General features: G+C 36.4%; 1 pseudogene across 1 annotated transcript in view; it reads left to right on the top strand.

The window, feature by feature from the left end:
• Positions 1–22,610, top strand: part of LOC130742563 (protein VAC14 homolog) — a 37,568-nt pseudogene extending 14,958 nt beyond the window's left edge. Inside the window, exons 22-46 of the transcript XR_009021198.1 lie at positions 1,181–3,481; positions 3,695–3,727; positions 3,810–3,865; positions 3,978–4,063; positions 4,209–4,368; positions 5,034–5,174; positions 5,259–5,576; positions 5,819–5,872; positions 6,906–7,021; positions 7,312–7,426; positions 7,519–7,606; positions 7,760–7,871; positions 7,996–8,098; positions 8,201–8,288; positions 12,743–12,787; positions 12,882–13,076; positions 13,183–13,276; positions 13,603–13,657; positions 14,483–14,540; positions 14,674–14,721; positions 14,850–14,914; positions 15,229–15,319; positions 15,416–15,503; positions 15,880–16,415; positions 21,570–22,610. The product of XR_009021198.1 is annotated as a protein VAC14 homolog (transcript). The remainder of the gene's footprint in view (positions 1–1,180; positions 3,482–3,694; positions 3,728–3,809; positions 3,866–3,977; positions 4,064–4,208; positions 4,369–5,033; positions 5,175–5,258; positions 5,577–5,818; positions 5,873–6,905; positions 7,022–7,311; positions 7,427–7,518; positions 7,607–7,759; positions 7,872–7,995; positions 8,099–8,200; positions 8,289–12,742; positions 12,788–12,881; positions 13,077–13,182; positions 13,277–13,602; positions 13,658–14,482; positions 14,541–14,673; positions 14,722–14,849; positions 14,915–15,228; positions 15,320–15,415; positions 15,504–15,879; positions 16,416–21,569) is intronic.
• Positions 22,611–27,529: the final 4,919 nt, after the last annotated feature.

Genomic DNA, 27,529 nt, shown 5'->3' with positions numbered 1-27,529 from the left:
CTTAAAGATCTTCAATCTCTTGTAATAATCGATCTTCAATCTCTTGTAATAATCACTATTATTATTATTTTTGCTTTTTTGGGCCATACTTTACTATTTTATCCCTATATGTCAGGAATAATGTAATGTATCTTTCAGCAATTTCAGGCTTCATTTATCTTACCACCAGCCAAATATTAAAAAGGGCTACCTGTTTGTATCAAACCTCAAGTAGACATTTAATCCTTGATAAACATACTTCTAACACAATCCTTTTTAAATCTTTAATTCTTAACTTAAAAGATGAAGGTTAGTTTATATGTGGGAAAATTTCTCTCATGGCCTTAGAGGCAGTGAGTTTTGATATGCTGTTGGTTAACAACTTCATTCAGTTAGTGTAGTTTGAAGCTTCTCATGTAAGCAAACTACAAAGGCAAGGCTCTTTTATAAAGTGAGTAGCACTTGTATCATTCACCACGATTCAATAACAGAATAACTGATTTAATTTAGTTACACTTTCTCGCTCTCCCTTTACCTCTCTACCTTTGTAACATAGTATCAGAGCATACAAAGTGTCTGAGCCAGTTTGAATAGACAAATAGAGAGGGATCACGCTTTCTTGAGATAAAGCCAAACTATAAAGGGTAGATCGTAGTCTCTGATACGAGGGACCTGTTTCAAGTTATATAAGGCTTTATGAAGACGACAATGTTTCATCAAGTAGATGGCTCATCCTCAGATAAGATGTCTTTGTTACATTTATAGTATCAGGCTGAGTCATTTACAGATGATCCAGTGGTAGTCAGCTTAAATGCCAATACCATGCTTTTGGAAAGAAAGGATGTTATCCAATTAAGCAATAGACGGACAAGCTTGAATCCGATTAACAAGATTTTCTAAGAAGTAATTATGGAGAGGAATGGCTTACATGCAGGACTATAAAGCAATGCAATTCACTCAATGCGTAATTGGATAACATTTCACTATTTTTCATATTAGATCATCCTGAACTCTAATTTGATGAGATACTTGTAGTTATGACTTATGTGTAAAACTACATTTTCAATTCATGGGAAATTAAATTCTTGGTTTTCTATGGTTTATCATCATTTAGTATTAATCTTACTATTTTTAAAGCCATGGTATGCATGTAAAAGTTTTATTACCGACCACTGACACTGACTTATCTGTTGTTGAGCAGATTTTGTTATTCCAGAAGGATGGTTCCATTTCTTTCCGCCGTTCATTTAGATGTTTGTGTATAGTGGAGCTCTAAACTTTAATCCTTGGAGATAGATGAAATTTTAAATGAGGTTAGTCCCTTCCTTATTTTATCACATCTTGTAACTGAGTAGAAACTTGAGTATTGAAGAAGAATTATTCCCATAAAGTAAATTATGTAACTTATTATGAATTATTACATGGTATTTTTTATTTTTATAAATACGTAAATTAAAATTAAAAATATATGTAGCTGGTTGGATTTTAGTTGGTTTTTTGTTGTTGAAAATTGAAATAGAATCAAGAGACCTATGTGTCGCGCGCTTCTTTCATTTGTTTGCATTGCAGTTAAAACAAAATTAAAACCCACGGCTTGTTACGCATGATTGCCTCTTGGCTTCATCTTTACGCATTAGGCACATCATAAATACTTGACCACTTCAATTTTACCCCCAATTTAAAGAAATATATAGCTAATGAAGGTGTCGCCAAGAACACATAATTGTGCTTGAAAGAAAATTATAAATCACAAATCACCGAGGTATCCCATTATGGTGAGGTTGCTTGAGGTGATCATGGCCCATGTGATTTCAGAAATGCCTAATTGTGATTATTAGAGGGAAATATTAAATCACAGATCACCGAGGCATCCAGATGTAGTGAGGTTGCTAGAGGTGATCATGACCCATTTGATTTTGGAAACACATAATTATGATTAGAAGGAAATTATAATTGTGATTTCTGGGAAATGATAAATCACAGATCTGATGCATCCCAATATGCTGACGTTGCTTGAGGTGATCATGACCCATGTGATTTCCGAAACACGTAAGCGCTTTTATTTTAGGAAAATTATAAATCACATATCACCGAGGCATCCCAATATAGTGAGGTTGCTTTAGGTGATCATGACCCATGTGATTTCGGAACTACATAATTGTCATTGGAGGGAAATTATAAATCACAGATTACCGAGGCATCCCAATATAGGGAGGTTGCTTGAGATTATCGTGGCCCATGTGATTTGGAAACACACTTGTTATTGGTGGGAAATTATAAATCACAAATCACCCTAAAATGGGAATGATGAGAGAATGTTAATCATGTAAATTATGACCCTTAAGTCTTGACAATGCTAATCCTGATTATGGACCCTTGTTGCCTTTTGGGTAATGATAATTTGAGGGCTGACCCTTTTGATGGTAATCATCAATGCGAGTTCGTAAAATAAGTCCCTAAAACGAGATGGTAAATCATGTAAATTCCGACCCTTAAGTCTTGAGAATGCTAATTCTGATTAAGGACCCGTGTTGCCTTTTGGGTAATGATAATTTGAGGGCTGACCCTTTTGATGGTAATCATCAATGCGAGTTCGTAAAATAAGTCCATAAAATGACATGGTTAATCATGTGAACAATGACCATGATGTAGCGAGAATGCTATTCTGATTGTGGACCCTTGTTGCCTTGCGAATAATAATAATTTGTGGGTAGACATTTTTGATGGAAATCTTCTATAGGAATCACTAAAACGAGATGGTTAATCTTGTGAACAATGTACCTAGAGTCGTGAGAATGCTAATTGTGATTATGGACCCTTGTTGCCTTTCGAATAATGATAATTTGTGGGCTGACCCTATTTGACGGAAATCACCAATGCTTGCCCCTAAAACGAGACGATTAAACATGTAAACAATGACCCTAAAGTCGCGAGAATATCAATTTCGATTATAGACCCTTGTTGCCTTTCGGATAATGATTATTTGAGGGTCGACCCTTTTGATGGAAATCATTAAAGTGATTCCCTAAAACGAGATGGTATATCGTGTGAACAATGACTCTAAAGTCTTGAGAATGCTAATTCTGATTATGGACCCTTGTTGCCTTTCGGAAATGATAATTTGAGGGTTGACTGTTTTGATGGAAATCATCAGTCCCTACAACGAGATGGTAAATCATGTCAACAATGACCCTAAAGTCGCGGTAATTCTAATTGTGATTATGGACCCTTGTTGCCTTTCGGATAATGATAATTTGAGGGTTGACTCAAATTTGGTGGCAGAATAGTTTTCTACCAAGGTACCTTTCCTTGCTGTTCTTTGTCTTGGTCTATTTCCTTTATTGTTTTCTTTGAAACCTTGTATGTGTATGTCTGACCTTACGAAATCACGTGATGTTTTTTTCCTAGGCTTTTGTCCATTGCAGAAGAGACTTTAGCAGAATTAATATTTAAGGCTACATTTGGAACCACTGTTGAGCGAGTTCTGATGCCTGAAATGAAGGTGATCCAATAACTTACTTTTTTTGATCAACTAGTTGTTTTATTTTTCAATTTATTTATGTATCAGACAAAATAGCTAAATATGAACCAAATTGGCATCTTTAAATAACACCACAGCTGCTGATAGGTTTTTTTTTTAATATGGGTTTGTCTTCTATTTTTAAATTGCTGTGCTTGTTTCTATGGATGGCATAATCAACAACAATCTCTACAGGTTGCCGAAATTCTTTAATCATAGGCCTTCTCGGTATTGTGATAACCAAGCAGTCGACATTTTGAATGTGCTTCCCACAGACAACGGTGGAAACTTAGAGCTTCTTTTTATGCAGGTAAAGCTACTTAGTGTGTAAGAATGATGGGGGTGTGCGCTACAAATCTGGAACAGGTAAGAGGGTGAGTGTCGTGCCCTTTATTAGCTTTAAAAAATAGGGTTGGATGAAGGCCCACCTGTCTTTTCAAGCCAAGTTGCTTAATTTCTTATAAATGTTAATTTGCAGATGGTTTTCTATATCCTTGAAGCTTGGAATTAGACAAGCAAGCTCGCTGTGCATAGATAACATTAAATCTTGTTGATTTTTGATTGGTAATTTTTCTCTCGTTTCTTTTATTTGGGTATTATGATTTTCATGATAACATGCAAATTGGAAGAGGTGCCTTTAAAGTGGTGAGTTTTAAGCATAAGGAAATTTCAGATTCCTAACTAATTGACGGAAAGAATAAATTGATAGGGATTGACGACATTAGGATATTGGAACCATTGGGTCGAATAGTTGCCATTAGACGGTGTTGAATAAATTCTTGGTGGGATGATGTTCTTCCTTGGAAGTGGTGGCGATCAGCGGTGGAAGGACAGAAATTGTGCTTGCTCAGGACGTAACTCACCTGAAAGTATCATCTGCAACACCCGTTCTTTATTTTTCGGATAATCTCATTCTTGCTTTCCTTCACTCCTTCATTTTGGAATTTCATCATTTCTCATATTTCATTGACTTATAAACATGTAGCCTGGTTCCCAGTCCATTTAATATACTGGAAGATTAATAGCCTCATTTATCTTGTCATAATATTTCCCTATGTTACTTATTATGGTTTTCTTGTTTCAGACAACTGAATTTATAGTGCTGGTCTAATCTTTCTTCAAATTGTGAGTATCAAATAGTATTGAAACTGAAGGCTAGCTTCTGTTTCTGTTTTTGGAAGTTGGAACTAATTGGTCAATATCCGTAATAAGTTCCCTATAATATTCCGTAAATTAATAATATAAACCACCTCATCAAAGAAGAGTGCACATTAGTAATTTTGAAGTTAAAATGAGATTGCCAATGTATTTTACACCATTAGATTTGTTTGTGTCAGATAGTGATTGGGAGGCAGCCATTCTATAAAAATAGTCAATTGCAGGTAGTGAAGAGGCAAACGTACAGTAATTATTTTTTTAATCAACTTTTAAAAGATATTAGTTAGGTATGTATTGTTTTTATGTTTTTGTAAGCAATATTTATTTTTTTATCGTAAATATCTTTCTTATCCATCAATATCATTTGTTTTTTCAGCTTTTTCAAAATATTTTTTCATGTACTGATCTGCGCCATCCACCAAAGGCTTTGAAAGAGCTACATTCTGATTGCTTGAATCTTTGCAAAAGCCTTTTACGTCGAAATCGAGTTATTTCATGTAAAATTGATGGGTCCGAGGTTGAAATTTTATGATAAATATATTTTTTATTACAGTTAGAGCTCATGTAGAAAATTTCTCTGAACTTGGACTTCAATGTGCAGAGGAGAGATTGACATTCAAGGAGTTCTGCCTGCGTGATGAGTAAAAGAATGCAGAGGAGGTAGTGCCGGTGTCCTACTCAAGAACGTTCGCCAGTGTGTAATCAAGAACATGCTACCGATGGGATGTGTAATCTTTGCATTCTCCGGTGGGTCTTTGCGTCTTCAGTCATTATAACAAATCATATATTCTCCTTCATAATCATTGACATTCTCGCGGGGTGTTTTGGATTATTGTGGTGATGGAGACCCTGCTGCTTACATCAGTTGCCATGGCAGAGTTTCTGAAATCCATTGCTCACCATTTCATGTGGCAATTAGGTGAGTGCTATTGAACTCAATTGATCCCACTTTTTGCCCTTTGCATTTTGCTGGTGGTGTTTTTTGTAAAATTGAACACCTTCAATTAGTCGTTAGAAAAAGATAATATTGGTGATGCTAGTTTCTGAAAATATATCTAAATCACTACACCGATGCTTGAAACCAAATCAGTCCCTCAGGCCACTATTTTTTGTCAACCAAATATGTATTTGAGTAGTATATGACGATCTACTCATTTTCAGATCACCTTCAGAAATTGTGGGTTTGCACTTGCTACTTGGTTTAGAAATGGAGATGTGAGTATTGATTTATTGTTATATCATATAACAACTCCCGTTCAAACCCGTAATAATTGTCTGTGGTATTATTGCAAGTACAGTAATTTGTTCATGTTTGAACTTTTTGTTTTTCTCTAATATGCAGAACTTACTGTTGGCAACTACTGCAGCTACACCCATTATTCTCTTTTTCTTCTACCTGATTATGGATTAAAGTTTTTTTTCTTAATTAAATTAATTTTAGTTTATTTTAAATAATAATTATTTATGTGGAAATAAAATTTAATTAAAAATGACGTGGATAAAGCCACATCACCGTTTGCCTGCCACTCAGCAGTCTCGCCGGAGCTCCGCCCTCCGGCGAGGACCAAATCCAAACTAGATGCAATCGGAGGGATCATATGCACAATTTTTTCCGGGGAGGGACCTATCTCAAACGACCATACAAAGACAGGGACCAATTTGATGATTAACCCTTTTTGTTATTTCAAATGTTGTATGGGTCACTATTAAAGCGCTTTCCATATAAAAGCGTTTTATAATGTGTATCAGAATAACTATAAATGTTTCATGATATAGCGCTTTTTATAAGACCCAAAAGCTCTTTAAGGACCTACTAAGGCCCCGTTTGGAAACACAGCTTAATTAAGCGCTTATGGTCATAAGCGCTTTTGACATAAGCGCTTATTCATAAGTTATTTTAAAAAATTTATTGAAATAAATCGAAAATAAGTTATATATAAGCATAAGATCTTTTTCATAAGCTATCATGAATCTGAATAGCTTATGAAAATAAGCTCAAAACAGCTTATGGTAGACCATAAACTGTTTGCATAAGCTCTCCCAAACACTGACATAAGAGCTTATGCTATCAGATAAGCTCAAATAAGCTCTTCCCAAGCTGTTTGCATAAGCTCTCCTAAACACTGACATGTGTATTGATTTAATGTTTATCATATAATCAACTCCCGTTCAAACCTGTAATAATTGTCTGTTATTATTGAAAGCACAGTAATTTGTTCATGTTTTGACTTTTTGTTTTGCAAGGTAGGATGGTTTCTTAGTAAATTAAACAATACAAGCACATGTTTATTCCTCATTAATTGCTGCTATAAGCTAGAGTGACCTTGTCAAATAACAACTTATCCCAAAAGCTGAAGCTGTTGGGTAAGGGCCACTTTAATGGTTTTATATTATATTCTAACAGACCTGTTTCTTCTTGCTTCTTTGTTTGTTCGTTTTTTCAGTGATGTTATTTCTTGATTTTTTTGTAATACAAGTAATAGCACGGGTCATTAATAATTTGGTTTACTAGATAGTAGATACTAAGCTATCTTATTCCTTCTTAGTTTATATTGAAACTAATTGTAAGTTTAGTAGCTGTTTATACTTTATAATATATACCTTTTAGTTTTATATGAAACATACTCAAATAGTCTTCTCATGTGCATTGGCAGTGCCTTGATTTATTGTTGTACTAGGTTCGCACCTCAGCAGTTGGCAGATACACTATATGATTCACCTTATCACATGGCTGCAATGGTAATTGAAAGTCAAAAGTATGAGACCATGGTGAGAAGATAGAACTGGGATCAAATTGCAACTACTGATACATACTGTTCCTGTTTTCTTTTGTACAAAATAAAATTGAGGCATTGTTATAGGTGCAGGCTGATTTATGGAGTGTTGGGGCAATATTGTATCAGCTAGTGATTGGGAGGCAGCCATTCAATAGAAATATCAATTTTGCAGGTAGTGAAGAGGCAAAAGTACATTAACTATTTTTTTAATCAACTTTTAAAAGATTATAGTTACGTATGTATTGTTTTTTATGTTTTCGTAAGTAATATTTATTTTTTTAACGTAAATATCTTTCTTATCCATCAATATCATTTGTTTTTTCAGCTTTTTCAAATTATTTTGTCATGTACTGAACTGCACCTTCCACCAAAGGCTTTGAAAGAGCTACAATCTGATTGCTTGAATCTTAGCACAAGCCTTTTACATCGAAATCCAGGTATTTATTTCAACTATATTTCATGTGCATTTGTACTTAATTATTCTTCTGCAATGCTTTGTGAACGTGTAAAAGTGATGGGTCTAAGGTTGAAATTTTATGATACATATATTTTGTATTACAGTTAGAGCTCATTTAGAAAACTTTTCCGAACTTGGACTTCAACGTGCAGAGGAAAGATTGACATTGAAGGAGTTCTCCAATCACAATTTTCTACGGGATCTCAGGTCATATTTTTCTTCTATTTTCAATTTCAATTCATGTATCCATGTTTCGTTTTCTTTCCATGTTAGGGCTACTTGTTGTAGTCTCATATTCTTAGGTTATAGGTGATAGGTCAGTACTTGGACTTCAACGTGCAGAGGAAAGATTGACATTGAAGGAGTTCTCCAATCACAATTTTCTACGGGATCTCAGGTCATATTTTTCTTCTATTTTCAATTTCAATTCATGTATCCATGTTTCGTTTTCTTTCCATGTTAGGGCTACTTGTTGTAGTCTCATATTCTTAGGTTATAGGTGATAGGTCAGTGGTGAATATTGAGCAGTCTCAGTTATATCAGTCAGAATGGTCAATGATTCATCAAGTAGATGGCTCTGCCTCTGATAAGATGTCTTTGTTACATTTATAATATCAGCGATCCAGTGGTAGTCAGCTTAAATGCCAATACCATGCTTTTGGAAACACATAATTATGATTAGAAGGACATTATAATTGTGATTTCTGGGAAATGATAAATCACAAATCACCGATGCATCCCAATATGGTGACGTTGCTTGAGGTGATCATGACCCATGTGATTTCCGAAACACGTTAGCGCTTTTATTTGAGGAAAATTTTAAATCACATATCACCAAGGCATCCCAATATAGTGAGGTTGCTTTAGGTGATCATGAGCCATGTGATTTAGGAACTACATAATTGTGATTGGAGGGAAATTATAAATCACAGATTACCGAGGCATCCCAATATAGTGAGGTTGCTTGAGATTATCGTGACCCATGTGATTTGGAAACACATAATTGTGATTGGAGGGAAATTATAAATCACAAATCACTGAGGCTTCCCAATATGGTGAGATTCTTTGAGGTGATGCTGGCCCATGTGATTTCGAAAACACATAATTGTGATTATTGGAGGGAAATTACAAATTACAGATCACCGATGAATCCCAATATAGTGAAGTTGCTTGAGGTGATCACGATCCATGTGATTTCGGAAACACAATTGTTATTGGAGGGAAATTATAAATCACAAATCACCCTAAAACGAGAATGATTAGAGAATATTAATAATGTGAACAACAAACCTAAAGTCGCAAGAATGCTAATTTGAGGGCTGTCACTTTTAACTGAAATCATCAATGCGAGTCCCTAAAACGAGATGGTTAATGAAGTGAACAATAAGACCCTAAAGTCGCGAGAATGCTAGTTCTGATTATGTACCCTTGTTGCCATCCAGATAATGATAATTTGAGGGCTGACCCTTTTGATGGGAATCATCAATGCGGGTCCTTAAAACAAGAATGCTAATTCTGATTATGGACCCTTGTTTGCTTTAGAAATATGATAATTTGAATGCTGACCTTTTGGATGAGAATCATCAATGCGAGTCTCTAACACGAGATGGTTTATTATGTGAACAATGACACAGAAGTTGCGAGATTGCTAAATCTGGTCATGGACCCTTGTTGCCTTTCGAGTTATGATAATTTGAGGTCTGACACTTTTGACGGAAATCATTAATGCGAGTCCGTAAAACAAGTCCCTAAAGCGAAATGGTTAATCATGTGAATGATGACCCTAAAGTAGTGAGATGGCTAATTTTCATTGTAGACCCTTGTTGCTTTTCGGATAATGATAATTTGAGAGCTGACCCTTTTGATGGAAATCATCAATGCGAGCCACTAAACAAGTCCCTATAACGAGATAGTTAATTTTGTGAACAATGATGACCTTACAGCCATTTGATTGCTAATTCTGATTATTGACCCTTGTTACCTTTTTAATTAGTATTTGAGAGAAGACCCTTCTGACGGAAATCATCATTGCGAGCCCCTAAATTATGATGGTTAATCATGTGAACAATGATACCAAAAGTCGTGAGATTGCAAATTCTTATTACGGACCGTTGTTGGTTTTCGGAAGATGATAATTTGAGGTCTGACCCTTTTGACGGAAATCATCAATGGAAGTCCATAAAACAAGTCGCTAAAGCGAAATGGTTAATTATGTGAACAATGACCCTAAAGTCATGAGTTGGCTAATTCTAATTATGGACCATTGTTGCCTTTCGGGTAATTATAATTTGAGAGCTGACCCTTTTGATGGTAATTACCAATGCGAGTTCGTAAAATGAGTCCTTAAAACGACATGGTTAATCATGTGAACAATGACTGTGATGTAGGGAGAATGCTATTCTGATTATAGACCATTGTTGCCTTGCGAATAATAATAATTTGAGGGTAGTCATTTTTTATGGAAATTTTCAATAGTAATCGCTAAAACGAGATGGTTAATCTTGTGAACAATGTACCTTAGGTTGTGAGAATGCTAATTCTGATTATGGACCCATGTTGCCTTTCGAAAAATGATAATTAGTGGGTTGACCCTCCTGACGGAAATCATCAATACTTGGCCCTATAACGAGATGATTAATTATGTGAATAATGACCCTAAAATCGCGATAATATCAATTTTGATTATAGACCCTTGTTGTCTTTCGGATAATGATTATTTGAGGGTTGACCCTTTTGATGGAAATCAATAGTGAGTCCCTAAAATGAGATGGTAAATCATGTGAACAATGATACTAAAGTCGTGAGAATGCTAATTCTTATTATGGACCCTTGTTGCCTTTCGGATAATGAAAATTTGAGAGATGACCCTTTTGACGGAAATCATCATTGCGAGCCCCTAAATTGAGTCCCTAAATTATGAAGGTTAATCATACGAACAATGATACCAAAGTCGTGAGATTGCACATTCAGATTATGAGTTTATGACCCTTATTGCCTTTCAAATAATGATAATTTGAGGGCAGACACTTTTTATGGAGATCATCAATGCGAGTCCTTAAAACGAGATGCTTAATGAAGTGAACACTAAGACCCTAAAGTCCCAAGAATGCTATCTCTGATTATGGACCCTTGTTGCCTTTTGAATAATAATTTGAGAGATGACCCTTTTGACGGATATTATCAATGCGAGTCCCTAAAATAAGTCCCTAAATCATGATGGTTAATCATGTGAACAATGATACCAAAAGTCGTGAGAATGAAAATACTTATTATGGACCGTTGTTTGTTTTCGAATGATGATAATGTGGGGTCTGACCCTTTTGACGGAAATCATTATGGTGAGTCCATAAAACACGTCCTTAAAGCGAAATGGTTAATCATGTGAACATTGACCCTAAAGTAGTGAGATGACTAATTCTCATTATGGACCCTTGTTGCCTTTCGGATAATGATAATTTAGGGGCTGACACTTTTGATGGAAAGCATCAGTGGAATTCCCTAAACAAGTCCCTAAAACAAGATAGTTAATCATGTGAACAATGATCCTAAGGCCGTTAGATTGCTAATTTTGATTATTTACCCTTGTTGCCTTTTTAATAATAATTTGAGTGATGAACCTTTTGACGGAAATCATCATTGCGAGCCCCTAAACTATGATGGTTAATCATGTGAACAATGATACCAAAAGTTGTGAGATTGCAAATTCAGATTATGGACCCTTGTTGGCTTTCGACTGATGATAATTTGAGGGCAGGCCCTTTAGAAGGAAATCATCAATGTGAATCTCTAAAATTAAATAGTTAATCTTTTAAACAATGAACCTAAAGTCGCAATAATGCTAATACTAATTATGGTCCCTTGTTGCCATTTGAATAATAACTTGAGAGATGACCATTTTGACAGATATTATCTATGCGAGTCCCTAAATTATGATGGTTAATCATGTGAATAATGATACCCAAAGTCGTGAGAATGAAAATTCTTATTATGGACTGTTGTTGGTTTTCGTATGATGATAATTTGAGGTCTGACCCTTTTGACCGAAATCATTAATGCGAGTCCATAAAACAAGTCCCTAGAGCGAAATGGTTTATCATGTTAACAATGACCCTAAAGTAGTGAGATGACTAATTTTCACCAAGGACCCTTGTTGCCTTTCAGATAATGATAATTTGAGGGCTGACCCTTTTGATGGAAATCATCAGTGGGAGTCCCTAAACAAGTCCCTAAAACGAGATAGTTAATCTTGTGAACAATGATGACCTTAAAGCAATTCGATTGCAAATTCTGATTGTTGTCCCTTGTTGCCTTTTTAATTATAATTTTAGAGACGATCCTTTTGACGGAAATCATCATAGCCCCTATTCTATGATGGCTAATCATGTGAACAATGATACCAAAAGTCGTGAGAATGAAAATTCTAATTATGGACCGTTGGTTTTCGAATGATGATAATTTGAGGTCTGACCCTTCTGACGGAAATCATTAATGCGAGTCCATAAAACAAGTCCCTAATGTGAAATGGATAGTCATGTGAACAATGAACCTAAAGTCGTGAGATGACTAATTCTCATTATGGACCCTTGTTGCCTTTCGGGTTATGATAATTTGAGGGCTGACCCTTTTGATGGTAATCATCAATGCGAGTTCGTAAAATTAGTGCATAAAACGACATGATTAATCATGTGCACAATGACCATGATGTAGTGAGAATGCTATTCTGATAATCATTTGCAGGTAGTCATTTTTTATGGAAATCTTCAATAGTAATTGCTAAAACAAGATGGTTAATCAATGTACCTTAAGTCGTGAGAATGATAATTCTGATTATGGACCCTTGTTACCTTTCAGATAATGATAATTTGTGGGCCGACTGTTTTGATGGAAATTGTTAAAGTGAGTCCCTAAAACGAGATGGTAAATCATGTGAACAATGACTCTAAAGTCGTGAGAATGCTAATTCTTATTACGGACCCTTGTTGCCTTTCAGATAATGATAATTTGAGAGTTGACCCTTTTGATGGAAATCATTACAGTTTGTCCCTAAAACGAGATGGTGAATCATGTGAACAATGACCCTAATGTCGTGAGAATGCTAATTCGGATTGTAGACCCTTGTTGCCTTTTGAATAATCATAATTTGAGGGTTGACTCAAACTTGGTGGCAGACTAGTTTTCTACCAAGGTACTTTCTTTGCTGTTCTTTGTCTTTGTCTATTTCCTTTATTGTTTTCTTTGAAACCTTGTATGTGTATGTCTGACCTAAAGAAATCACGTGTTGTTTTTCCTAGGCTCTTGTCCATTGCAGAAGAGACTTTAGCAGAATTAATTTTTAAGGCTACAGTTGGAATTGCTATTTAGTGGGTACTGATGCCTGAAATGAAGGTGATCCAATAACTTACTTTTTTTTATCAACTAGTTGTTTTATGTTTCAATTTATTTACTTATCAGACAAAATGGCTAGGATCCACTAGTTGTCATCTTTAAATAACACCCCAGCTGCTGATAGGTTTTTTTGTTAATATGGGTTTCTCTTCTATTTTTAAATTGCTTCGCTTGTTTCTATGGATGGCATAATCAACAACAACCTCTACTGGTTGCCGAAATTCTTTCATCATAGGCCTTCTCAGTATTGTGATAACCAAGCAGTCGATATTTTGAATGTGCTTCCCATAGACAATGGTGGAACCTTAGAGCTTCTTTATATGCAGGTAAAGCTACTTATGCAAGAATGATGGGGGTGTGTGCGCTACAAATCTGGAACAGGTAAGAGGGTGAGTGTCCTGCCCTTTATTAGCTTTAAAGAAATAGGGTCGGATGAAGGCCCACCTGTCTTTTCAAGCGAAGTTTTCTTAGATTAATGGGCAATTATGTATTTTCAAGGCTAAAAAACACTTTTGGCCCCTGATGTTTCAAGTTTGTGAAAATTCTACCCCTACTCTATTTTTGTCGATGTTTCTACCCCTCATGTTTTCAAACAGTGCACCGTCTACCCCTCCGTCAGTCAAACATTAAAAAACTAACAGTATGAGCTGATTTAGCTTTCTTTTTAAATATTTTTCTGACCTGCCACGTGGAAATTACAAGTGAAATTGAAAAAAGGGGGCATGGGAGATTCAAACTCAAGACCTGTAAGTAACAAAATATGCATTTAACCAGTTCAGTTACATACATAATTGATATATACATCAAGCAAATTTAATTTATATCATTTCCTTGATCATCATCAACTTCATATACTCCTCTTCATCTCTCCAATCCACTGAAGAACCTCTCCTGAGAAAGCCTGACTGACGGAGGGGTAGACGATGCACTGTTTGAAAACATGAGAGGTAGAAACGTCGACAAAAATAATGTAGGGGCGGAATTTGCACAAACTTGAAACATCAGGGGCCAAAAATGCTTTCAAACATGATTTTTATGTCTTTTCAAGCTAATTTATATGTATTTTAGATGGATGGGCACTTATGTATTTTCAAACATGATTTTTTCTTACACCCTATCCCTAACGTCCACAATTCACATTCCTTGTGCTAATTGGTTGACAATACCTGAATTTCTATCGTTTTTAATGCGGGGGTCTTTTTGTAGCTGCTGGGTTGCATGTGCTTCAAGAAAAGAACCTCATACATGATATTTAAAACCACAGGTATATCTTCATTGATTGTTGCTGTCAATGATTGCGTTAGCTTGTCGTGAAAGTTTACTTTCTCCTATAATTTTGTGCACACAAGGGAGAGCAAATGTACAACTTTTAATGTTACTACCTCGTTTTAACTCAGATTTACATTTGTGGGTTTGCACTTGCTACTTGGTTTAGAAATGGAGATGTGAGTATTGATTTATTGTTATATCGTATAATCAACTCCCGTTCAAACCCGAAATAATTGTCTGTGTTATTATTGCAAGTACAGTAATTTGTTCATGTTTGAGCTTTTTGTTTTTCTCTATTATGCAGAACTTACTGTTGGCAACTACTGCAGCTACACCAATAATGAAAATAGGAAATTTTGGGTTTGCCAGGTAGGATGGTTTCTTAGTAAATTAAACAATACAAGCGCATGTTTATTCCTCATTAATTGCTGCTATAAGCTAGAGTGACATGTTTCTTCTTGCTTTTTTGTTTGTTGGTTTTTTTGTGATACAATAAGTAATAGCACGGATCATTAATTTTGGTTTACTAGACACTAAGCTATCTTATTCCTTCTTAGTTTATATTGAAACTAATTGGTAAGTTTAGTAGCTGTTTATAATATATACCTTTTAGTTTTATAAGAAAAATACTCAAATAGTCTTCTCATGTGCATTGACAGTGCCTTGAATTATTGTTGTACTAGGTGAGCACCACTACCGTTGGCAGATACACTATGTGATTCAGCTTATTACATGGTTGGAATGGTAATTGAAAGTCAAAAATATGATGCCAAGGTGACAAGAGAGAACTATGATCAAATTGCAACTACTGATACAAATTGTTTCTGTTTTCTTTTGTACAAAATAAATAAATTTGAGGCCTTATTTTAGGTGCAGGCCGAGTTATGGAGTGTTGGGGCAATATTGTATCAGCTAGTGATTGGGAGGAAGCTATTCAAAAGAAATATCAATTTTGCAGGTATGAAGAGCCAAAAGAACATTAACATTTTTTTTTAAACAACTTTTAAAAGATTATAGTTACTTATGTATTGTTTTTTATGTTTTCGTAAGCAATATTTATTTTTTTTATCGTAAATATGTTTTGTTATCCATTAATATCATTTGTTTTTTCAACTTTTTCAAAATATTTTTTCAAATGCACCAAAGGCTTCAAAAGAGCTACATTCTGATTGCTTTAATCTTTGCACATGCCTTGTACGTCGAAATCCACGTATTTATTTCAACTATATTTCTTGTGTATTTGTAGTTTTTTTTTCTTCTGTGATGATTTGTGAATGTGTAAAAGTGATGGGTCTGAGGTTGAAATATTATAATACATATATTTTGTATTACAGTTAGAGCTCATGTAGAAAATTTCTCTGAACTTGGACTACAATGTGCAAAAGAGAGATTGATATTCAAGGAGTTCTCCAATCACAACCTCCTACGGGGTTCCAGGTCATAATTTTCTTCTATTTTTATTTCCAATTCATGTATCCATGTTTCATTTTTTTTCCCATGTTATACCTACTTACTTGTTGCAATCTCTTATGTTCTTACCTTACAAGTGATAGGTTAGTGATGAATATTGAACAGTCGCAGTTACATCAGTCAGAGAGATCAATGGGTCATCAAGTAGATGGCTCTGCCTCATAAGATGTCTTTGTTAAATTTATAGTATCAGGGTGAGTCATTTGCAGATGATCCAGTGGTAGTCAGCTAAAATGTCAAAACCATGCTTTTGCAATAAAAGGATGGGAAGATTACAGTGGGCACTTAGAGTGTTAAAGGGTCTACTACAACTATTTCAAGTGATGAGCTGGGGTATTCTTTTGGCGCTTGCACTCATTTGTCAAACCAACCTCAGGGTCTATTACTCTCCGAATACTGGGTACTCTTTTTGGATTGTTTTCCAGCCATCATTTTTCTTTCCAAATTCCAATCCTAGTTTTGGTATTCCATTTCCCATTTATTGCTGTCCATTGAGAAAGATTATATCTTGAGCTTTCATTATAATTGTTAGCAAGATAAACAACACCAAAGGAAAACAGACTAAATGGTGCTCCCACAAATGGTAGTGGTGTATTTCAAAGACTACTAGACGAAGAATGTTTACGAAATGTCTTCTCTGTGGGGATTGAATAGGATGAACAAGATTTTCTAAGAAGTAATTATGGAGAGGAATTGCTTACATAGAGGACTATGAAGCAATGCCATACACTCATTGCGTAAGTGATTAACATGTCAATCTTTTTCATATTAGATTATCCTAAACTCTAATTTGATGAATTACTTATCTTAAGTATTTTCCAAATCGAGGAACAAGTACTCATAGACGTAAAAGTAATGGGGCTTCTTCGCACCGTGATCAACCGTGCGACGCTGCCAAGAGCGATATCTATTTAAGCACTTCCCAATGACAAGAATGTCCTCGAGGGCCTTTTCGTAGCAGAGCCCGCCGGCTTGGCGGGCCGTTTCGGCGACGGATTCATCGGGGGCTTGCTCGGAGGGCTGGCAGACGGCCTCCTGAGTGGGACTTTGGTCTGTGGGTTCAGGAAGGGTGGCGAACACCCAGTACCAAAAAGCCTCGATGGCCTCCCCACCGAGGGGAAGCCCTCCTGGAGGAGGAGTGTCAACCGGGGGTGAAGATGCAGGGACACCGCTCTGGGAACGAGAAGATTTCTGAAGGCGGCATTGGGAAGTCATTCTGCAGAAGGTAAAACTGAAGAGGGCGGCACAAAGATGGAGAAAGTGGTGTTAAGGTATTAGCTCTTTGAAAGAATTGGAGAAGCTAAATAAGGAAGCAGAGCTCAAAGGTCCTGAAAGTGACGAATGATAGGAGAAAGGGGCTTTATAAGGGAGTAGTGGTCGAGATCATGTCTGCGTGTAAAGATAGATGGAAGATCGTGCCCCATGATGACGAGGTGAAATGATTACTTTGGGGAAATGGACGCGGATTTTGGGGAAGTGGGACCGACACATTAAATGGAAGTCACAACGACTGATTGGTTCAAATTCAAATTGACAGGCTATATTGGGATTTGAGGGGAAGTTTTTAAGACAACAATTGAGATTCTGAAGCGGTTGGGATTCTGAAGATTTGCTGACCTTTGCCTTTCTTCATTGCATTACACGCGGCCTACACGCGTCAAGGCACCATGACTCACGACGACAATGGCTGCATCTGACAGACGAATCAAACGCTGCCGCCTTAGGCCCACTTGTGGACTTATGGACTAAGTTAAAATTTAGCTATAGCTTTATTTACCACGCCATGTCGGCGACTTATCCAGTTCATTCACCTCAATATTAGTCGGTTTTTCTTACATTCGTCGCCTTTGTTCTAAAGACACTCTTAGCTCTCATGCTTCGAGCGCGGTGTCTTGTGGACTGGGCGAAACCCCCGGAGGCCCTCGCCCAGGGATGCTTGCTCCACGACGATACACAAAGCCGGGGTTTGGACCTCCTCCGAGAGGCCCAAACCTGCCCACTAAGGACAGTTAGGAAAGCCCAACCCCCAGCCTATAAATAAGGGGCGGTTACCAATTGTAAAGGACTCTTGGCTCATTTCATGAATAACAAACTCTAAATTCAGTTATACTTTCTCTCTCTAAGCGGTTACACTCTCTTTCTTTCTGGATTCTCCCATGACAATCCTCACACTCTAGGTACTATACCTTCTTTCTATGTTCTTGGCTGAAACATAGTACCACAAACACTACCATCAACATTCTACACGACAGTCTAATTTATATTCTAACAATAAATTCACATAAAAATGTGTTACTTGGAACTGACAGAAGTGAAGGAACTGTGCCGCCTGAGCATGTAGATTTGGATCTAGTTAACATTGACTAACCACTGGATTTTCAGTTTTTCCTGGCTTGCACAGTTGTTGACCGGTTTAGTTAAGAATTTGGCAAATAGATTCTCTAGCTTAGTTAAAATTTCAAAAAACAGTGATAAGTGACATCAATTTTAGGACCAAAAATCAGCTATTAATTGAACATGATACTATTTAGGGGGGTGGGGGAGATTCATCGTATAATAGAGATATATTGATAATTTCAAGCAAATAGAGATTTTCAGATTCAACAATATACCACAACACAAACAATAGTAATTATCCTTATAATTCAGATTTAAGCAAATAGATATTTTCTTATTCAGCAATATACCACAAACAATAGTCATTATCCAAGCTAAGCTAATATTTCATCCGTTAAAGGAAAAAAAAAAAAAACAATTTTGCATTCCTCCAATACACAAAACAAGGTTCTCAAAGCACAAAAGGCATCTCCTTGTTGTATCCATGACTTAGTTTTCGAAAATTTCAACATGGGTAACACTTTCAGACTTACAATCAAACACCATAAAGCTAAGATTTTGCAGGTTTCCACAGATACCCACAAAAGTAAATACCCATGAAAAAAAACAAAAACACAGAAACCCCATTTACTCAAAACCCTAAAAAAGAAACCGATATTTCAAATTCTGAAAAACCCTTAAAAACAAGAGAAGAAATGAACCTGACGATGTTTATGTCAGAGAAACAGGATAGGGCTAGAGTCTTGAGGAGTCCGTAGCCAATTACGCCAGTGCCAACCATGAACACTTTTGCATCCTGCAAAAAAAAAACCCAAAACGACATCGGAGGACTGCAAAACGACGAAGGTGAACAAGTGGAGGGTCATTGTTCACTACCTGGATAACCAAGTGATAGAGCTTGGGAGTGGTGATGGCTTCACGGCCATGGAAGGGAAGGAGCTCGCGGTTTGCTGGTGGTGTGGGTGTGGCTCGCCTGGAACAGAAGAGGCGACGATGGTGCTTGGCTCTGTGGAGGAAGGAGGAGCCATGTTGGCTGTCGTGAGAGAAGGAGAAGAAGAATGGAATATGGTGAGCAGGCCAACACCGAGAGCGGTGATAGAATGATGAGACGCGACGGTGGTCATGAGCTTCAACGATCGTGTGCGGTAAGACGCCGGAGAGGAACCGGATCCAACTGTAAAGTGATAAGGAGATGCAGAAGAGGTAGAGATAAAGAGATAGTGAAAATGTGAGAGTAAGATGAAAATGACAGATTAGTGAGATAGAAAATCTCAAGTACGATAGAGATAAGATTTCTATAATCTTTTATTTTTTCTCTCTCCAATTGAATCCTGAATACTTTGACAGATGAATAAGAGAGGGAAACTAAAAGAAGGAAGAGCGGGAACTCTGAAAGGAGCAGAAATATTAAAATAAGCCAAAAAAGGAGGAGCTCACACGTAAAATCAATTGACTAAAATCAGTATTTTAATCTCAAAAAAATCAAAATATGAGCGGGAAAATTTTAATTTTGAGCTCCAAAAATTAAAATCAGGTTATTTCGTTGATGTTTATTTTTATGCACTGACAGTATAAAAAGTTTTACACAATCATCAATCACAACCTTCTATTTCCTATTTTAAATTTATTATATTTAAAATTAATTATGAGCCAAAAAATTGAGATAGGATTGAACCTGTGTAAACTTATTTACACTGTCAGTGCATGAAAATTAATCTCTATTTAATTATTAGTAAAATAAAATCAGTTATTTACTTGAATGATTAAATGTGTATGCACCGACGGTGTAAACTTTGTTTACACTTTACACATACATCAAATTAAACTTTAGATTGTATATATAAACACGTCAAGTTGGCTAATCTTTGTAACTTATCAACCTTGAAAACTTTATGAGGTTGTTTCGACAAGTTGATCTTAACCGTAATATCTAATCTTAAAAACTTAAAAGCTTTATATGTCTAGTTATGTTGTTTTGACATGTCAATAATCTTGCTTGAACTAGCAAATATTAGGAACTTAAGATCGAGATTAGTTAACGATGTGTTGGTTCAACATGGTTGACTTTCTGACAAGTCACTCTTGACCTTTTTATATAAATATAATCTAACATCAATTTCATTTTGACCATCCATCGTGACAATTTTGATCCTCCATGACTTTCATCCTGGTTATCCATCAGGTTCATCCTAATCATCTATCATGATCATATTGACCACCCATCATGACATCCATCATTATGATCACAATCATCCATCATGTTCATCTTGATCATCCACATGGTTCATCTTGATCATCCATATGGTTCATCTTGATCGAATATTCTTTACAGATGCTATAATTGTGGCCTGTCCTACCAAGATGGTCATTAGAATAGATACTCTAGTTTAATCGGAACTATTAAAACAACTAACCTTAAGTTAAGAGTGTAACTAGAATAACTAACCCTAGCTAGGGACTATTGAATAACTAACCTTAGGTTATTAAAGTTAGTAGAACATATAATCATAGTTTAATCAGGACTATTAAATAACTAACCCTAGTTCAAGGTCCAAGTGTAAATGTTCTATATTTTCCTCTTCATCATGGGGTTCTCTGAGGTGTGTCGTAACTCTCGAGGGTCCAAATCAAAGAGTTTAATCATCATGAAGTTAATGCTTAAAGTGGTTGAGAAGGATAAGATTCCTATCCACCTTCTGTAGTTCATTTTTTCATCCCTCCTCTTTCTTATGATTATCAACATAATTAAGAGTATTTATAATAACAATCAATAGTTAGTTAATCATTTATTTTAACTCAGATTAATCAATCAAATTGAGATTTTATTAATTTCAAAAACGGTGAATTAAAGTCTCAAAAGTATGTTTTTGATATTAAAAAAATCCTTAGAAAAAGGTCATAAATGAAATCAGAAGAAAAAAGAACTCGGAAAAAAGAAAAATGGGCTAGTTTTTTTTCATCTACTGGCCCCTCCTTTTTTGGTGCAAAAAACACATATCTGAGCCTTTTTGCATTAGCCCATTCTGTTGTTTTTTTTGTTTGGCTGATGGCCCTTCACTTTTCTATAAGGATTTGATTTTTTTTTCTTGGGCTAGTTTTTTTGCTGCTAACCCTTCCTTTTTTGGTGCCAAAAACGCATATCTGGGATTTTTTGCATTAGCCCATTCTGTTGGTATTTTGTTTGCCTGATGACCATTTTTTTCATACTTTGACTTAGGGTTGAGCATGTTTATTTGACCCGACCCAAACCCGACTTAACCGAGCCAAAAACAGCATGAATGGGCGGGTCGGGTCGGATACATTATAACGGGTCAAACCGCCAAGGTTCCAGATGAGTAGACACGGTCGAGTTCGGGTTGAATTTTTAAAACCCGTCGAAACCCAACCCGACCCGTATATGTATAGTCTAGATGTGCAGGTCTATCTTTGAATGTGTATCATGACTATCACACACAATGCCTAGTCTAGCTGTGCAGGACTAGCTTTGAAGGTTGCAAGTGTATCATCATTATACACTTTTTTTATTTGTAAAGATGTTACAAGTCTGATGCAAAGTCAGAGATGTCCATCACTTATTAATTTATTATACTACTTTTTTACTGGGAAAAGTTAAAGCTTATGGAAATTTCAAAGTGTATTACTCCATCAAACAAAACTAAAAAACCAGCAAATGTAAACCCACTCTCAATACTCTATCTTCCCACTCTGACACTCTCCTTTACCCAACACAATGGACCGCATGGCTTGATAATTCGGTTGAAGATTTCCATGGCCAAGGCTTCGCCCCACCGCGAACATCAATGCAACACTACTTTCTGCTCCAAAACCACCACCTTAACCGCCTCTTCCTCCGCCCATCTCTCTAACACGCCTCCGTCAAGCCCCATGCGTTCTTCTCCAACCTCTGCTGGGCCACCATACACTAGATCTGATAGTCACAAACACTGCAAGATGAAAGCTTTTTCGTGTAATTGTAGGATCTGTGCATGCATGTGGTGGATTGCTCATTCTCTTCGACCGGAGGTTTCCAGAGTTGTGGTTGCTCATAGTCTTTGTTGGTGACTAAAAGATGAAGCTAAGGATTCACTATTTAGAGTTTGTTGAACAATTGATAGTCAATAATTTTTCTTTTATGTACTTTTATCTTCTCTACAATATGTTTTCAAGACTTCTTATTCTCTGTACTAAGTTCTGTTCTATGTAATTCTACTATATTTTTTCAACGTTTTTCTATAATAATTCTTCTCTATTTTTTTAATCTTCTCTAATCTCTAGTCAAAACCGCCCGAACCGCCCGCCTAAACCGCCCACCGTTTCAACCCACACCCGGGATACCCGAAGCTTAGTTCGGTCGGAAATGGGTGGAGATATGGTTGATACAAAACCGTTCTAACCCGGTATGTTTCACCCGAATCCACCCGAACCCGACCCATGCTCAGCCCTACTTTGACTCTTTTTTTTTTTGCGCTAACACAAGTTGACTAATCTTAAGTTAAGAGAACCACTATAATAGATAACCCTGATTTAAGCTCTAGTTTAACTGAGACAATAGAATAAGAAGCTCTAATTTAACTGAGACTATAGAATAACAAACTTTAGTTTAACTGAGACTATAGTATAACTAAGCTCAGTTAGGAGGGTCATTAGAATAACTAACCATAATCTAATTGAGATAATAGTATAACTTACATTCGTTTAAAAGGGTCAATGGAATAACTAACATTAAGTTAAGAGATCATTAAAATGGATAATCCTAGTTTAACGTAGACTATAGAATAACTAAATTAGGTTAAAAGTGTCATTATCCATCAATTCACTAGTATTCATTTAAATATTAGAATAGATCTAATCATATCCGCAAATTTGGAAAGATTTTCATGAAACGAATACCACCGTTGCTTCTGGAATGGTCGAAAACCTTAGAATCGGCTCCTCTTGGACCCAAAACAGATAAAAATGACCAAAATTATTAAAAAAACACATTACTTAAGTTTATTCAAAGTCCAATATCTGGTCCTATTTGCAAATCTGGAAAGATTTTCAAGAAACTAACCATACCATTGCGTCCGGATCGGTCGAAAACCTTAGAATCGACTCCTCTTGGACCCAAAACGGATAAAAAATGACCCAAAATTTCCAAAAAACACATTCTGCCACATGTCAGCACGAGAACAAGCCACGTTAGCGTCTTTGACGTCATCAGGCGCGTGTGTCTCACAGCCGAGAGTGGCCGCCACTCTCCTTCTTCCTCTAGCGCGAGTGGGGTGCGTGGCCGAGAGTGGGCTCACTCTCCAGCCACCTCGCCGGCAAGTGCGGGAGAGTGTGGCTTCGTCCGGGCTCCGTTTGAGATTCCGAAACTTGTTCCGGACTCGTCTCAGCCTTCTGAATCCATCTATGAACTCAGATTTTCATTTCGGGAACTTTTAAAAATGGGTCATTTTCGAAAATGATGATTCCGGCCACCTCAAGTCACCATCAAAGCTCTAGTATGACTTGTTGGGACCGTGACTTGACGAGGAACATCACAGATTTTGCGCAAATTCTCACCAGACATTGAACAAACAACAACATAAAATTATTTTTCCTAGCTAGTTACCACTTATGGAACCTAGAAAGTGAGAATAGTTTTATGCAATTATTTTTCTATTCTTATCTATGAGATTGTGATCACCAAACCATAAACATATTTTTTGACATGGACAACCCTAGTTTTAGATCCACAACTCATCAATGCACAATCCCCACTTTTGGAACCACCATTCTCCATCCTCATTTGGTTTAATCCATTTTCACTCGTAGGAGAAGGAGAAAGTAAGTTTGGAGAAGAGAGAAGAGCAATGGATCCTTAAGATTTTGGATGCATAAAATGAATTTAATCCATGGTTTTGTGTATATATAGTTAAGACTAATTTTAAGATATCAAAACTCATAGGGTCTATACTGGATTGGATAAACATTGCAGTCATTTACGTGAATATAAAAATGTAATAGGACCAGAGATATATTTTGAATACTGCAAAGGACCAAGTCATAATTATTTTCCTCAACTGATCCGGACCATTCAATTAAAATATTATAAATCAATGGCTAGGAAAGGGGAGGCACCCATGCCTCTTCAGAAAAATGGCATATGGAAACCTGTGCCATATAATTATCTTCCTAACTAGATAATCATATCTTAGTGGTGAGAATCCCGACTGTCACTCGGTTAAGACCTCATTCCCAACTCAATATATTATTACATAAGGGCCTAGTCTTCCATTGTCACCTAGAAAACCTCAACCCTACTCGAATACAATCATTTTCTTGGATGACTAATGCAAAGGGCGGTTCCTCTCATTTACTAAACTCACATCCATTTTTCAATTGTCACGTAAGCCATGAAAATCATCTAAGGGGCAATTGATACATGAAGCATAAAGAGAGTGAACGAACCTAAGACATATGTGTTTCTCCCCTTTCTATGAACTAAGCTAACAATAACACGTATCAATCTTCCAATCTGTTTATGAATGATTGAAGCTCTTATAACACCTATTGATCAAAAGATGCATTAAGCATGGAAAGGAACTCCAAACAATAAAAAATTCATAAATATAATTGCATAAGGGTTTGTCGAACAAGAGTGAATCAAGTTACATCTCAGAAATAGAAACAACTTACATGGAAGGGAGGAGAGGAAAGAAGAAACCCAAGGTGGATTGGAGACATGGCCTTCCAGAGGAGTTGTCACCTTCCTCCATGGTTCTCAAGCACCCACCCCCAAGGGGTCAACCTCCCTCTCCACCAAGCAAGCCTCTCAGCTTTGGAGAACCTCCCCACTCTAGGTCTATTGAAATGAAAGAAAATACAAAGTATAGCAAAGATACAGAACTAAACAACTTTACAACTATTCATAGAGAAATTCTGGTGTGTCTGGGCGCTCAAGTGCTAGGAATTGGCGCTTGAGCGCCAATTACTTGAAACGCTACTGGACCAATTGACGCTCGAGCGCCAATTACCATAGACAACAGTCTTCAACTTCCTTCAGTTTTAGCCTTCAATCCTCCATGCTTCTTCAACTTCCTTCAGCTCCTGAACTTAAGACTCATTAAAACACACTTGAAAATATCAGAAGTTCAACCACAATATAAACAAATGGACCGAAAACTAATGACAATAACTACAAGACCCAAAACTCTACTAAAATAGGAAAAAGGTCCCTAAGGAACCACCAAATTACCCAACCAATGCAAATGCACAAACAAAGGGAAAAATGCATGAGAAAATATGAAACACTACATAAGACAAGGAAAAATGCTAGAAAGAAGCAAAGAAAATACCCTAAAAACTAGGACAAAACTCGGGTCATCAATTATCTTGAAGTTTATACGTTCTATGACTATCAAATTAAACATCAGGATTATTAGATGACTAACTATATCTCTGACTCAAAAACATGTGAGTTCCCTACCCAAATTCGAATAGTTTTACAAACATGATAGTACCATACAATTAATTATGACACCAACAAAAGAGAGCTATCCATTTCCATAATAGTTTTACAAACATGAAGACGAAGAAAGAAGAACCGAATCGGTCACAGTGTCTCGCTCTAGAACTAGACTTCAACCTTCCCTCCAAGTCTCCTAGAGTTCTCCCCTGTCTTAAGTGTCTAAGAATGTGAAAAATGGTAAAAGAGATATCATAAAATTTGAGCACGAACTATTCATAAGTGTTTTGGACCGCCTCAAATTTCTTCAAGCGAGATATATGTGCTATAGCTTCAAGCGAGCTTTACTTCACCTTGAAGGATTCTCAACCTCCTTAACTTCGCTTGAAGCAAGGTTTGTTTGCTTCAAGCGAACTACCCTTCGCTTCTTGCTTGCTTCAAGCGAGAAACAATGGTACATAACACTTGTTCTTTTAATATGGTTTCTTCAAGCGAGCTTTAAGCCAAGGTAACCTTGCTTCTCTGTTTTTCACTTGATTTCGAGCTAGCTTCAAGCCATCAAAACTTTAACTTTGATATCTTCAAGTAAATCTTCATACCAACTCATTCCTACATCAAAATTAGGGATTAGGACCATAATTGACATATAACCTAACCTAAACTTATATATTTATTAATCTGCTAAAATAAGGATTAAGTGATGATTAAATGAAGCACACAATTAGATAAGTGCGTAGAATGATAGATTGGTACGATCTTGTTTTCAATAAACAAGAGATCACACTCCGTGGACTAAGTCATCAAGTGGGTTGACTAGGTTTGGGTTGTGTGACTTGTGAAGTTGAAAATGGAGGTGGTTTAGGAAAGTTTACTGGGACAATATTTTTCTGTTCCATCATCATTTACTTTTATGTATCAAAGTTCTATTTGTTGTTTTTATAAAAAAAATGTTTTATTTGTTGTACTATTTAACTATGACATTTTGTAATGGGTTAGGGCATTATGTTTTCCATTAATTTTTCTTATAAAAAAAACAAGAGATCAATTAGGCGGATTGGGCTAGTACACGCTTAATATGATTGATATCAGGGTGTATCTAAGGAGTTGCAGCAGAGGCCATACCCCCCCCCCCCCAATTTTTTTTTTGCTGAATATTTTTTTTTAATAGAAGTTTTAAAATTCTTTGTTCAATCCCCATTCATATTTAGATTTCCTAGAATGTATGTATACTTATTACATCAATTGTTTTTCCCATGGGCCTCAAAAATACTTATTGCAGCAGTTAGAAAAGTTGACGAAGTTCATGAGATTTTAAATTTTTTTGTTGATATAATCAATGTGGTTTGTGTTTCACCAAAAAAGTCATGATGAGTGACAAGAACAACAAACAGTCAAGATAGTTGAATTGATCTCTTTGGATGAGCTTGAGACTGGACTGGGCGGGACAAAAAGAATGCTCATGCCCGCCCAAATTAAGCAATCAGACGAATAAAACCAGCCTTGGCGGGATTCACAGAATAACATTGAATTCCGTCCGCCCCTTAGATAGGCCCACACGCCAGCTGGAAGATTTTTTTAGATTATGTATAAAGGCTTGGGCCCCGGTTGTCAGGCCCAAGTACAGCAAAAGTCCACATCATGATCATTCCCTCTATAAAAAGAGAGGTCAACACCTTGTAAAAAGTACCTTTTGAACATTTAATGAGAATATTCCTTTTATGATATTTCTAGTACTCTGCTAGGGT

The sequence above is a fragment of the Lotus japonicus genome, chromosome 3 (genome assembly GCF_012489685.1).
Source record: "Lotus japonicus ecotype B-129 chromosome 3, LjGifu_v1.2".
Taxonomy (NCBI): Eukaryota; Viridiplantae; Streptophyta; class Magnoliopsida; order Fabales; family Fabaceae; genus Lotus; species Lotus japonicus.
This window is presented reverse-complemented; position numbering and strand designations above follow the sequence as displayed.